General features: G+C 44.8%; 1 protein-coding gene across 1 annotated transcript in view; it reads left to right on the top strand.

The window, feature by feature from the left end:
- THRB (thyroid hormone receptor beta) overlaps positions 1–15,032 on the top strand; it is a 506,718-nt gene that overhangs the window by 325,329 nt on the left and 166,357 nt on the right. The gene's annotated exons all lie outside the window — the stretch shown is intronic.

The raw sequence follows: 15,032 nt of genomic DNA on the forward strand, positions 1-15,032 counted from the left end.
TCGCCGCCTGTCTGCACATTTTCGAAAGTCACCTACTGCTTCAGCCGGCCTTGCCGGCTTTCAGCGCCGTTTGCATCTTCCGGCTCACAGACTGGTGTGTGATGTCCCCACGCGTTGGAATTCAACTCTGCACATGTTGGTCAGGATATGTGAGCAGAAGAGGGCAGTTGTTGAGTACCTGCATCACCTAAGCCGTCGGGAAATGGGTCAAACTCCACACATAACACCTGAGGAGTGGAGATGGATGTCAGACCTATGTACCATCCTCCAAAACTTTGAGGACTCCACCAAGATGGTGAGTGGTGATGACGCCATTATTAGCGTCACCATACCGCTACTCTGCCTTCTAAAACGGTCTCTGCTGAAAAACAAACATGATGCATTGCAGGCGGAGCGCGATGAGTTGCAGCAAGAAACAGTAGTGGGTGTGGGTGATAACACACAGCCCAGCCTCGTCTCATCACAACGTGCAGTGGAGGACTATGACGAGGAGGAGGATGAAGACATGGAGCAACTCTCCGGCCAAATTGAGGATATGACATGCACACCAGTCATATCCTCGGTTCAGCGTGGCTGGCCAGAGGACAGGGTAGATGAGGAGGAGGAGGAGGAGGACAGCATGTTCAGTCATCTTGTTGGTCAGGCTACTGAAGTCCTGGCTGTTAAGAGTCTGGCGCACATGGCTGACTTTATGGTAAGCTGCCTGTCTCGTGACCCTCGCGTTAAGAACATCTTGGCCGACAATCATTACTGGTTGGTAACACTGTTAGACCCACGCTACAAGGAGAACTTTTTGTCTCTTATTCCCGTGGAGGAGAGGTCAACCAAAATGCAGCAGTTTCGGAAGGCCATACTCACGGAAGTAGGCAAAGCATTCCCCTCACAAAACGCTAGCGGCATAGGTCATGAATCAGTGGACAACCGAGGCGTACAGCCGAGAGAGGCACAAGTCCAATCCGCCAGAGGTAGGGGAACAGTCTTTAAGATGTGGGACAGTTTTCTCAGCCCCTCACGTACCACAGCCCCTGAGGTGCGGGGTAGTGCCACAAGAAATCCTAAGTTTGCCCAGATGCTGAAGGAGTACCTTGCAGATCGAACAACAGTACTCCGACATTCCTCTGTGCCTTATAATTATTGGGTATCCAAGCTGGACACGTGGCATGAATTGGCTCTCTACGCCTTGGAAGTCCTGGCCTGCCCTGCTGCTAGCGTTTTGTCAGAGCGTGTTTTTAGTGCCGCAGGTGGAATCATTACAGATAAACGCACCCGCCTGTCAACTGAAAATGCTGACAGGCTGACTCTGATCAAGATGAACAAGGGTTGGATTGGGCCAGACTTCACCACACCACCAGCAAATGAGAGCGGAATTTAAAGTTTGCCATGTACCTCCACTCACCCATGGGTACACACTTCTGGACTTTGGATAATCGCTGGACTCCTCCTCCTTCTCCTCATGCGCCACCATGATGATGACCGTTACAAATTGCAATACTTAGGCCTTTGTTTCAGGTATACCCCCAGTGGTAAATTTTTTCGCCCATTCTTTGCAGAATGGACATTACAACGACAGGAGACCCGCTCCTTTGCAATGGGAACAATGTTTTGAGGCCCTCATGCACGTCTCTACCCAGGGACAACGTGGAGCCTCCCAATTTTTGGCTGCCCTGCCTAAGGGCTATACTATAATACACCCACTTCCTTAAAATGGACACTTAATGTTTTGAGGCCCTCATGCACGTCTCTACCCAGGGACAACGTGGAGCCTCCCAATTTTTGGCTGCCCTGCCTAAGGGCTATACTATAATACACCCACTTCCTTAAAATGGACACTTAATGTTTTGAGGCCCTCATGCACGTCTCTACCCAGGGACAACGTGGAGCCTCCCAATTTTTGGCTGCCCTGCCTAAGGGCTATACTATAATACACCCACTTCCTTAAAATGGACACTTAATGTTTTGAGGCCCTCATGCACGTCTCTACCCAGGGACAATGTGGAGCCTCCCAATTTTTGGCTGCCCTGGCAAAGGGCTATACTGAAATAGACCCACTTCCTTACAATGGGCACTTCAGGTTTAAAGGCCCTCATGCACGTCTCTACCCAGGGACAACGTGGAGCCTCCCAATTTTTGGCTGCCCTGCCTAAGGGCTATACTACAATAGACCCACTTCCTTCCAATGGGCACTTCAGGTTTACAGGCCCTCATGCACGTCTGTATGCAGGGGCATTGGTGAACCTCACAATTTTGGACTGCCCTGGCAAAGGAAAATACTACAAAGACTCACTTCCTCAAAATGGGCACATTAGACTCAAGAGGCCTTCATGTACGTCTCTTCTCAGGGACATCGGAGTGCCACACAATGTTTTCACGTAAAATCTTTCATGTATTAATCTCAAAAAGTAACATACACCAGCTCTATCTCACTATTGGGTATGTGCCCTTAACATTTCCGCCATGAAAAATCATTTTGGGGTCATTTTGGAAGGTTTTCTGGTGAGTCCGTAAAAATGGCGTAAAACGCGGACAAAATTGTTCACAGCTGTGACTTTTCAGTGATAAATGCTTCAAGGGGTCTTCCCCATGCTGTTGCCATGTCATTTGAGCACTCTTCTGAGACTTTTGTGACATTTTTAGGGTTTCTCCATGCTGCCGGGGGGTCATTTCACAAAAATACTCGGGTCTCCCATAGGATAACATTGGGCTCGTTGCTCGGCCCGAGTACACGAGTATCTTGGGAGGCTCGGCCCGAGCTTCGAGCACCCGAGCTTTTTAGTACTCACTCATCACTACTGACATTGCACCATTCATGGGCCTGGTTTCCATCATTTTCCTTGATGTTGTATTGTATTCTATATTGGAACTGATTATTATGTTACTAGGGTGTTGGTCCTGCTCAATAAGTGTTCTTGCTCTTATGTATGTTTTTAATAAATTTTAAGATGTTTTTCCTGTGCAATAATAAAGGTTTTTCTATATAATATATTATCGGTGTGCCACTGTTACATTGTGCGGAATCTTTTCTCTTTCCTTGCCATTGATTCTTCCTTCCGCACCAGTGTGCACCCTTTTGGACCCTTTTCCAGTATTAGTGGTGCGCTCCGCTTTCTCTTTGGCCACTTCTAGAGGCATTTACACATGGCAGTCCTGGAGAATTTGTTAGTACTCAGCTGGCGTGAGAATATATTGGCACTCTCCTACATTGTGAGAATGCTGGCCCTCCTTTGGTCTAGCCACTTAAATGCCAAGGTCAGTAGGCGGGGGTAAAGTGGCCAGGATTAGAATTCACTTTTATCTTAGCCATTACGGTAAAGTATCAGCTTTACATTTATGGTACTTGGTGATAACTGTATGGTGTTCGGCACCAAGAGCTTAATCGACAATATGATCATATACTTAGTAGATCTTTGAAAGTAGTTTTCACACTAAAAAGATTGGGTTTTCTGCACTACTACCTAGTCTAAGCAAAATGTATATGCTCCTTTTATAGTATTTCAAGACTATTTGTTATATTTTGTACATTCAAGCCTTATGTAAATTGTTCTGTAAATAACCTCCTCCAGAGCTGCCACTAGGAATTTCAGGGCTTCATACTAGCAAATGATTTGGGCCCCATTGGTTCTGCCCAGGTTCTCCCCCAGATCCGCTCCCACCCCTCAGACCTGACATAGTCCCACCACCCACTCTTGGAAAAACTCCACTTCTGCACCTAGTCTTCATTAATCACAAATAAACAGCTCCCATCGAACAGCATATTAAATACATAGCTATCACCTTTTGTTTTAGTCAATAGATTTTTTTAACCTGCCACTACGACAATGTAGAATGTTTTGGTAGGGCCCTATTCTACTTTAACCTATTAAAAATTTCTTAAAATATTCAATATTCTTTTTAGGTATATTTTTATTTATTTTTCTTTAAGGGAATGTGTCACATACGTTTGTTTTTTTTTTTTAAATGACCAATAATACCACATACAAGGGTAAAATGCCATCACACTGTGGCCAGACCACTTATTACCACCATACTGACCGAATAATACCACATAAAAGGAACAAATACCGCCAAAACATGGCCAGACCACATATTACAACTACATAGTGAGTGAATAAAAGGGATAAATACTCCCCACCATGGTCGGACCACATATTACTACTACATAGTGACCATATACTACAATACTGATTATTAATTACATAAAAACACAATACTACTATTACCATCATGCCATTATACGCATGTGTTTGTACAGGGGTATACAGTGTATAGTGTAAGTGTGCAGGTAGCACAGTGACTCACCAAGTACATTATATACTGGAGCTCTGTATATAGTGTACAGTGTACAGGAAATACAGTGATCACCAGTGACATTATACACCGTGTAAAGTGACATCTCTAGTTGAAGTAATTTATCTTTGCTTTTCTTCATGATCCAGCACAGACCACCATCACTTCATCCAGCCTGGACACATCTCTGCTCAAAATAACACAGCTATAGTTAATTGATTCCAGAGCACATTTCCCACAATTTCCCTGAGTTTTCCACTGTGCCAGATGAAGAAAAAAGTGACATGGTGTTGTCTTGAACAGTTACTTCATCTATGCGGGGTGAACGCACTTGCGCATGGCAGTCACGTCATACACCAGCGACATGTACTCCAACTTCAGTTGCCGGCCTCTGATAGGCTGGTGGCTGTTAACTATTGTCGTGCAGGAATGTATTTCAACTGAATGTGCATTCAATGACACATGTTCAGTTGAATACTGAAATGGCCAAATCCTGCCCTCGGGGCCCTGTGAACAGAAGCATAGGAGGGGGAGCCTGGACTGGGTGAGACACGCTGGTAGCATCTCTTACCCAGTCCGGGCCCCCCTCTTTGCTTCTGCTCACCGATCCCCATACACCAGTAAAGATAGTAATGCCATGATGGCGGCTCTGCCCTCGTCAGCATACAAATTGCAATACAAAGAAAGAAAAAAAAAGATTTTTTTTAATTAACAGGATTAATAGATGTGCTAAAAGTTTTTTTACTATGGTAAAAAATCCATTCTGTGTAAAAAATCTTATAAAAATTATAAACTTTTCAAATGCAATTAATTTTCAAAATGTGATTATTTTCCTTTTACAGTTTGGCAATGATATAGCTTGTATAGTAGCACATTCTCTTCTGATTGAGCATATGCACATGTTCTTGCTGTAGGAAATGGGTTATGTGTGCGGAGAGGAGCACAGATAACCCTCTGTACGTAGTGCTCATCACACTGCTCAGAGAGGAAATCAGAGCATTTTTGATTATTTTCAAATCTTTGGCAGTTTTTTTTCTTAACATTTTTTGGGGACCCTGTTGACTATTTGAATCAAAATGCCCCAATATGTTAGCAATTTCAAGAATACCTCATCCCTCTAAGATTTGTAGCAATTTTTTACTTTTTGGACTAAGCTAAACCTCTTTTTGGCTCATTTTGTCTGAGAAAAAGAAGCTACCTAATTATTCTGCATACCTTGATAAAGGGTGTTGTATCCTTTTGTCATACCCTCCCTTATTACACAAATTTCACCTGATCTGCTTCATCCGATAAGCATTCAAGTTTGAGTTGAAATATATGTATAGAAATGATTATATGGACAAAATACTTATGAAAAAATTGAAGAAAAAATTTAGAAATATCTCAATTTATTCAGATATTATATGGCGCCTGAAACCTCCAGCTGTGACCGCAAATCACCTGAGTGATGTCACCGATGATTGTATGGCTCACAGAGGGCAGTCATTGATCTATGGCCACTCGGTGTAAATTCAGATGTAGCAGAGCTGGAATTATCGTGGGACCTCATATCGATTTATGTTAGACCTGCAGGGGTGTTTTGGGGGTTAGTAAAGGGGTGAAAGAATGTGCTTTCTCGTCTTTTATTTCAAATAAAGGATTTTTTCGGTGTTTGTGTTTATTTCTTTTCACTTACAAATTAGTAATGGGGAGTCTCATAGACGCCTCCCATTACTAATCTAGGGCTTAATGGCAGATGTGGGCTGTTATTAACACCTTTATAACCCTGATTGCCACCACACGATGGCAATTAAGAAGAGTTGGGTATAGCCACATCTAATTGATGCAATAATCCCGGGTTGGTTTCCCCAGCTGAGAATACCAGCCCCCAGTTGTCAGCTTTATCATGGCTGAGCATCAAAATGGGGGGCCTGCACGCTGTTTTATAAAATTATTTATTTAAATATTTTTTTTTTAAAAAAAAGCCACATGTGGTTCCTCTTATTTTGATACACAACCAAGATAAGCATATGAGTGGAGGCTGAAGCCTGTAGCCATGAGTTTTATCTGTGCTGGGTATCATAATAGGGAGGGACCATGCAGCAGTTGTTTTATTTATTTATTTTTATACCACGATAGTGACCTGTAGACGGGGTCTATGATTGGTTGTAGTCTGACGCTTTCACACAGGTTGTCTGACTGCAAGCAATCACTGGTGCCGGGACTGCCTGTGGGTGGGGAAAGCAGTGCATATGGATGAGCAATAATGAGCGGCCCCGAAAAAAGAATGAGTGGCCGCGGGAGCAGTTAGAGCCGCGCCAGAGCCTCGGTAAGCATGAAGTGCCCAGCTCTCGGGTACGTTTGAAAGCACGTAAAATCCGTACTTTTACAGTCTTGGTCCACCCATTGCTATTCATTACAAATAGAGATAAGCTGACCTGTGGAGGTTTGGTTTGGCGGGATCAGCTGGACTTTAGTTAAAGCACGGTGTGGGACCCGGACTTGACCTGAACCCCAGTGAAAGTCACTGATTGGGCAGTTCAGGTCTCCACCCACATGCAGTCAACCATAAACAGAACACTTCCAAGGGAAGGGAGGGTGGTGTTTGTCAATTATTTTTTTTTGTACACACTACATCCGATCATGCTATTGTTACCCTCAGTGTGAACCATTCAAACACTGCAGGGGGCTCGCACTGGGCTGATGACCGAATGTGCCTGAGAACAGCGATGCTCGGGCCAGTGGTTTGCATATGTAAGGCACACAAACTCCGAACCCGAACTCTGTTTTTTGTAAAGTCTTGTGTTTGGTATGAACGTCGAACCTTGGGTTTGCTAATTTCTAGTATTGAACTGCCAGAACTGAAACTCTGTGCAGTTGTCATTATGATGGTGTCATTAACACTCTTGAAGCAAGTTCTGCTATTCATTACGTTTGCTCCCTTTTTTATGTTTTTCACTTTTTGAATCATGTTTTCTTCATGTATAATGAGGAGTACAGATACCCAAAAAGCTCACGTGTTCATCTAGGAGTTGGCTTGCAATTTAGGCAGCTGTAAATTTGACATCTAACATTTTCCCTTTGAAAATAATAATTTAAAGGATACATGTGGAGGTCATATTTTATAGATCATGTAGCCTTGCATCTCTTCCAAAATATATTATGAACTTGGCCCTCAGGAAAGATAGTAAAAAATAAGAAATATCTTTCTATGTGAACATATAATGTTCCTGTTCCAGCAGTATTTTATCATAAATATATTTGTGTGTGATTTCAGATTTCTTGAACAGGTTGCCAAATGCTCAGCCTCAGGTTTAATTACAACTAAATTCACATATTACAGCTTCCTTTAAGGAACATGTCCCATTTGACTTCACTAAAGTTGCATCTCTTACTACAATAAAGACTTAGTAACTCCAAGTGTTTCGAAAATGAAGAAAAAATACCCCTGTGCCTTTCCAGAAAAAAAAAACAAAAAAAAAGACCTCTCACATAGCTCCTTCAAACTAAAAAATAATGTCAGCTGGCATGAAGGCCTGGTGTTAGTAATGGAGAGGCGTCTATTACACACCACCATTACTAACCCAGTAAGTAAAAAGAAAAGAAAACATACAAAAATATTTAATTGAAAAAAACACTCACCAACTCTTTCCATGATAGCACAAAAATAGTAAAAGCACTGCACTTGTCATTTAACAATGGTCACTTTATTCTCTGTACATGTGCCTAGCACTTTATGTCAGCTTCTGATCATGTATACAACACTGCAGGTCTAAGGCTGCACCACTGCGTCTTTTACTATATTCTGTGCACACGACACCATCATCAGATTCACAGCAATTTTTGTTGTAAACACCAAAATTATACATGTTTCATAGAAATTCCCCACATCTTTAATCCCACCAATACTACAATGTATTCATTCTGCAGAGGCTGTTGGACACACTATACGTGCTCATATGCTACCTTTTTCTGCCCATTGTAAGAATTTATATGACACATAGCCTTACTATTGTCTGTCTTAACAAACTATATGGCATATTTACAGTGCACAGCCAGCAAGCATGGATACATGTAAGGCAATTCTACATGAGGTAGTATATACAGATTTTCATCAAAATATACATATATATTTGTGGAGACACGGGGGTCAGTGGGTGCTCTCATCCACTGGCCCGACTGCCTTTAGAAAGACTGCATGGACCAGGGCTGATCGCAACTGAAATCCCAAACTCCTTACCCATGGGTAGAACACTACTCAGACAACACAGTATGCGGGAACCACAATAATTAGACTTTATTGAATCCCCAACAGGCAACAGAGTCTCACTATTCCGCTGGCTCAGCAAGGATTATAATATTCTTGCCTTTGGAGCTTCCAGTGCCACATACCCCAAATCAGCAGCACCCTGCCTTTGGCAGACACCCATCGAGAACAGGATAGTGACAAGTGTATTAAGCTTCATGACCACAGCAAAGTCTGTAGCCAGGTAGCCGAATCGTCCCAACATGGGTTTCTTCCAGCCAAATCCTAGAATCCTCGGCAGTGCTCCTGCACAATATAATCCAGTTTCTGATTCCCTTACCAACGCAAAAGTGCCTAGCTGGGTAAAGGACTTCCAAAGTGGGTCCAAAACCACCAGATTGAAGCCCTGTAGCAAAGATCCCATGGTGACTTAAGCAGTCCCTTTTCATATCTCCCGTGCACTCATAACACGGTATTGTAGTCTTACCGAATTGGTGGAATAAGGCTGTGCTCTTATTGGGTGACATTTCAATATGCATAGTAATTCTCCTGTACAGTTCTCCTCTGTGTGAGGTAGACAGAGAGGCTGAGGGGATTTACATTAAATTAGCAATACACAACCTCAGATAATGGAAGGCTCCAGTGAATCTAGCGGAAAACAATGACTTAACAAACACGAGTTACCACACTAAAGGGACCCATGTCTGGCCAAATTAAGAACAGTAACCCCTGACAGACATTGAATTGGGCTGTCTCTTCACGATATTGTTTTATTGATTATTAACTGTCTGTGTTAACACTATTTGTGATTGTATATCTCACTTTCACATTATCTATACATATATATATATATATATATATATATATATATATACTAGAAGGTGGCCCGATTCTACGCATCGGGTATTCTAGAATTTACGTATTGTGTAGTTCATGTGTGATTTTTGTTATATATATATATATATATATATATATATATATATATATATATATATATATATATATATATATATATAGACGTTGTTGTGTGTAGTTACTAAGTGTTTGTGTAGGGCGCTGTACATGTTCTGAGTGTTGTCTGGGTGTGGTGGGGGGGTGAGAGCGGTGTTGTATGTGTGTTGCGTGTGTTGCGTTGTTTGTGGAGCGCTGTGTGTCTGTAGCGTTGTGTGTGTGTGTTGCGCGGTTTGTGTGGGTGTGGAGTGCATGTGTGTGTTTTGGGGGGAGGTATGTTTTGTGCAATGTGTGTGTTGTGCGGTATGTGCGTATATTTATGTATGCCGCGGTGTTTGTGTGTTGGGTGTTGTGTGTGTGCAGCGTTGTCTGTGTGTGTGTGGGTGTCTGTGTCGGGCGGTGTTTGTGGTTCCCAGTGTGTGTGTGTGTGGTGTGTTGTGCAGTGCGCGTGTGTGTGTGTGTTGGGGGGAGGTGTGCACCTCCCATCGTGCTCCATCCCCCATGCTGCGCACCCCCCATCGTGCTCCATCCCCCATGCTGCGCACTCCCCATCGTGCTCCATCCCCTATGCTGCACATTCCCCATCGTGCTCCATCTCCCATGCTGCGCACTCCCCATTGTGCTCCATCCCCCATGCTGCGCACTCCCCATTGTGCTCCATCCCCCATGCTGCGCATTCCCCATCGTGCTCCATCAGCCATGCTGCGCACTCCCCATCGTGCTCCATCCCCCATGCTGCGCACTCCCAAACGTGCTCCATCCCCCATGCTGCGCACTCCCAAACGTGCTCCATCCCCCATGCTGCGCACTCCCCATCGTGCTCCATCCCTCATGCTGCACACTCCCAAACGTGCTCCATCCCCCATGCTGCGCACTCCCCATTGTGCTCCATCCCCCATGCTGCGCAATCCCAAACGTACTCCATCCCCCATGCTGCGCACTCCCCATCGTGTTCCATCCCCCATGCTGCGCACTCCCCATCGTGCTGTATCCCCCAAGCTGCGCACTCCCAAACGTGCTCCATCCCCCAAGCTGCGCACTCCCAAACGTGCTCCATCCCCCATGCTGCGCACCCCCATCGTGCTCCATCCCCCATGCTGCGCACCCCCCATCGTGCTCCATCCCCCATGCTGCGCACCCCCCATCGTGCTCCATCCCCCATGCTGCGCACTCCCCATTGTGCTCCATCCCCCATGCTGCGCACTCCCAAACGTGCTCCATCCCCCATGCTGCGCACTCCCCCATCGTGCTCCATCCCCCATGCCGCACCAGCATCAGCCTCTCTGCCCCCAGCATCAGCCTCTCTGCCCCCAGCATCAGCCTCTCTCCTCCCAGCATCAGCCTCTCTCCTCCCAGCATCAGCCTCTCCTCTCTGTCCCCATCATCAGCCTCTCTGTCCCCATCATCAGCCTCTCTCCTCCCAGCCTACCCCAGCCTCAGCCTCCCCCAGCATCAGCCTCTCTTCTCTCAGCCTCCCTCCTCCCAACTTCCCCCAGCATCAGCCTCCCCCTCCCAGCCTCCCCCAGCATCAGCCTCCCCTAGCATCAGCCTCCGCCTCCCAGCCTCCCCCAGCATCAGCCTCCGCCTCCCAGCCTCCCCCAGCATCAGCCTCTCTCCTCCCAGCCTCCCCCAGCATAAGCCTCTCTCCTCCCAGCCTCCTCCAGCATCAGCCTCTCTCCTCCCAGCCTCAGCCTCCCCCTCCCAGCCTTCCCCAGGATCAGCCTCTCTCCTCCCAGCCTCCCTCCTAACAGCCTCCCCCAGCATCAGCCTCCCTCTCCCAGCCTCCCCCAGCCTCACCGTCCCCCAGCATCAGCCTCTCTCCTCCCAGCCTCCCCCAGCATCAGCCTCCCCCAGCATCAGCCTCTCTCCTCCCAGCCTCCCCCAGCATCAGCCTCCCCCAGCATCAGCCTACACCCTCCCAACCTCCCCCAACATCAGCCTCCCCCAGCATCAGCCTCCCCCAGCATCAGCCTCTCTCCTCCCAGCCTCCCCCAGCATCAGCCTCCCCCAGCATCAGCCTCTCTCCTCCCAGCCTCCCCCAGCATCAGCCTTCCCCAGGATCAGCCTCTCTCCTCCCAGTCTCCTCCAGCACGCCATGCTCCTCTGCCGACACTCACAGATCCGATCGCATACACACACACACACACACCCGATCGCATACACTCACACACACCCGATCGCATACACTCACACACACACCCGATCGCATACACTCACACACACACACACACACACTGACGATATTGCACATATGCGCTCTCACTCACAACATCCGGAGATACCACATGCTTCTGGCCATGTGATCCTCTGGCAGGTCCTGGAAGCTCACTGCACAGTATCGCCGCCGAGAAGCAAGCGATATCCCAGGATGTTGTGAGTGTGTGGATGCGATGTGATGTGTGCGTGAGGTGTGTGTGAGAGTGAGTGTGATCTGATGTGTGTGTGTGTGTGTTGTTATGTGTGTGTGTATGTTCCACCGCTGCAGGACCTTGATGCGCTGGTAACTATGCTACCATGGTTACCAGTGTACCCCGCCCCCCGCTCGCACGGGAGCCCACACCAGCATACGCCGGCAACCCCAGCAATGCAAGGGTATGTGTCGGCTGGGTTGGCGGCGTACGCTGATGTGGGCTCCCGGGGGTACAGTACTCACCTGGGAGTCGTAGCTCCGTGTTGCTTTGGGGAATGCGTGCGGGGGGCGGGGCCAGAGCGAGCGTGCATTGCGTGAGGGGGGCGGGGTGTGGCCGAGTTGCCAATACGTTACAGGTTGCCGGGGCGATAGGCCAATTCGAGTGTGGGGCGGAGCCTGGGCGAGCGGCCGGCCAATCCGTGTGGGGGCGGAGCCTGGGAGAGCGGCCAATCTGTGCGGGGGGGCGGGGCCATGGCGAGCCCAGCGGCCAATCCGCTTTGTGTCACCGTAAGGACACAATTTTGGAGCAAGACAGATAGACAGACAGACAGACAGAATAAGGCAATTATATATATATATATATATATATATATATATGAATTTACTTTTTATGCAATTTTCACCTTTCTTGTGTTGTAATTGTAACATTTATCACACTATTTTACCTATAACTAATAATACTTTTATTTATCTTTAATATGGTACTAGATATTGATTCTTTTCCTTTATCTCCCTCCCAGAGTACCTCGTTGCATATTGCCTCACCAATTAGTCTACCGGCTTCACTCATCCTTCCGCATATATGGCATATATTCACAACCATTTGGATTACCTTTATTACTAGTGATGGGCGAATAGTAACTATTTGTGTTTGGATTATTCGTAACAAATCCCTAAGTACTATTCTGGTATTTGTCACAAATAACAAACCTAATACAAGTCAATGGGGAATCTGAGCATTTTTCTTATCATGACAAATACTTGAATAGTACTCGCTATTCGGTAACCATTATCCGAACACAAATAGTTACTATTTGCCCAGCACTGTTCATTACTATTATATCAATATATTTTTTTTTGTGTTCCTATTACATATCTGTCATTGGTATATTGACTAGTCAGGAATTACATATCATAACTAAATATTGGAGAATTTCTTGTTGCTTTATAATATAGGCTATAATAAAAGAGTGTAAGTAGAGTCCATTGCCCCCTAATAAACTCATGGATGAAACCTCTCCACCTAATGGGCAGTAAATTACAGTAAAGCTAAAGGCACCATTACTGCTTTTCTATTTGAGCAATAATCAAGGCATATCTAGTAGAGTCACACACTGTATTAGATCTTGTGCATAAATGAGAACATACAAGAAATGATGCATGCGGCTACCAATATATACAGGGAAATTACCTTTTCCAGTCTAATAAAATATTCTGTACCAGTTACATGCCTTGGTTCAAAATGAGGTACTTCAAAGAAATGTCCATAACCTTCTTTTTTGCTGCCTACATACCCTAGAAATACACCCCTATCATATGACAGTAATATAGTAACATATACTGCTATATAAGTGAACATACTACAGCCAATCACAAAACACCAATGTAGTCATCTATATCTTTCTGTGATATGATCAGGTACAGAATTCTATATTGACTGTTTGATTTTGTCTCTTTTTTTGATTAATTGGTGCCTATTAGGTAATGGTAGAGAAAAGCAAATCAATTTGTGGGACTCTAGATGTTAATCAGGTCAGTAGTCCATGTCTACTGGTCTAGAGCCCTGCAAAATGACTCCTACCTAGTCCTGATGCGATATCATTGTTGCAGTGGGACATCGCATTACTAGGACTACAAATCAAAAGAGGAGCTGGGATTGCAGTAGGTAGGGGTTGTTTTACAGGGCTCTGATCTGGCGGCCATGGATTACTAACCTGGCTACTGGATCCGAGTTAATTTGCTCATCTCTAGTCCTCATGCACAAACCATAATTGAGCATCAATGGCATACGCAGCATAAAGGCAAACCATGTGGCTCGTAATAAACCCTTGGGTTGGATCCATTGTTCTTCCTAATCTGAGAACCTAAAAAAGTGAAGGAATGGGGATTAGTTTATGAAGTGATTGAGATGTTTGAAAAGAGAATGAAAGGGGAATGTTACTGGTCATTTTTTTCCTTGGACAATAAAACCTGAGAACCAAGAGGGATGTCCTGTTTGTATTTGTTGCCTTCTCTATGCATCTTGATAAAGACTTTGGTTCAAAGTCGAAAATGTGTTTTAATACTATATGCAATATTTTACTTTATTGGATTCTTTTCTTACTTTTAGTAATTGATAAATAAGCTAACTGGAGAAAAGATTCCGTTCTGCTTATTTTGTTAATACAAGATCTATGACCGGATAGAACCTCATTCGTCTGTTCTACCCATGGTACTCCAACCAAGAAGACCCTGATAAAGAGGTAGAATTATGCTATGGGTTTGGTTTTTTTGCATAACTCATGAGATGAACACCGACAATTACATTTCCTCTGTATTGTCTTTAAACCTTCCAGTTTTTGACTGTGAAGCACCTCCCTACCTTTCCCCTCTTTTTGCATACATTATTATTCTTCTGTATGTATGACCTTACAACGAGTGAAACTGGATTTACTAAATCCATGTTACATAATGCAGATTATGCATAAAGAATTGTGTAATTATAGGTAATATCTTTTACATGCCACCTATTCTCAGATCACTGCCAAATAATTGTGTTCAAACATATTCGTTAATGTAATGTGCTGCCTCTATAGCAAGAAACTAACATATTACATATAACATCACCCCCAATGTTCATAAAGTAATTTCCTATAGAGATATTTCCCAAAATCATTGTATTAATCTGTACACATGTCTTTTTTTCTGCCTGAGGCATATTCTGAGGATCAATGTGCAATAACCAGCCCATAGACTGTTATATAAAACCCGCTGTCCGCTTACTTGACAGCTCTGTTCTCCCGCCTGGCAATCACAGTGTTTTTCCTTCTCTAAACAATGGTCAGCATTGTCTTGCCTTCATTACATCTGTAGTTGTCTGGCAAAACATTCATTATTTTCAGTGCTCGGTGTTTACCACAGTCTTAGGTTAAACAGAGAGTGTTAGGCATATTATTATTTCCC

The sequence above is a fragment of the Anomaloglossus baeobatrachus genome, chromosome 6 (genome assembly GCF_048569485.1).
Source record: "Anomaloglossus baeobatrachus isolate aAnoBae1 chromosome 6, aAnoBae1.hap1, whole genome shotgun sequence".
NCBI lineage: Eukaryota > Metazoa > Chordata > Amphibia > Anura > Aromobatidae > Anomaloglossus > Anomaloglossus baeobatrachus.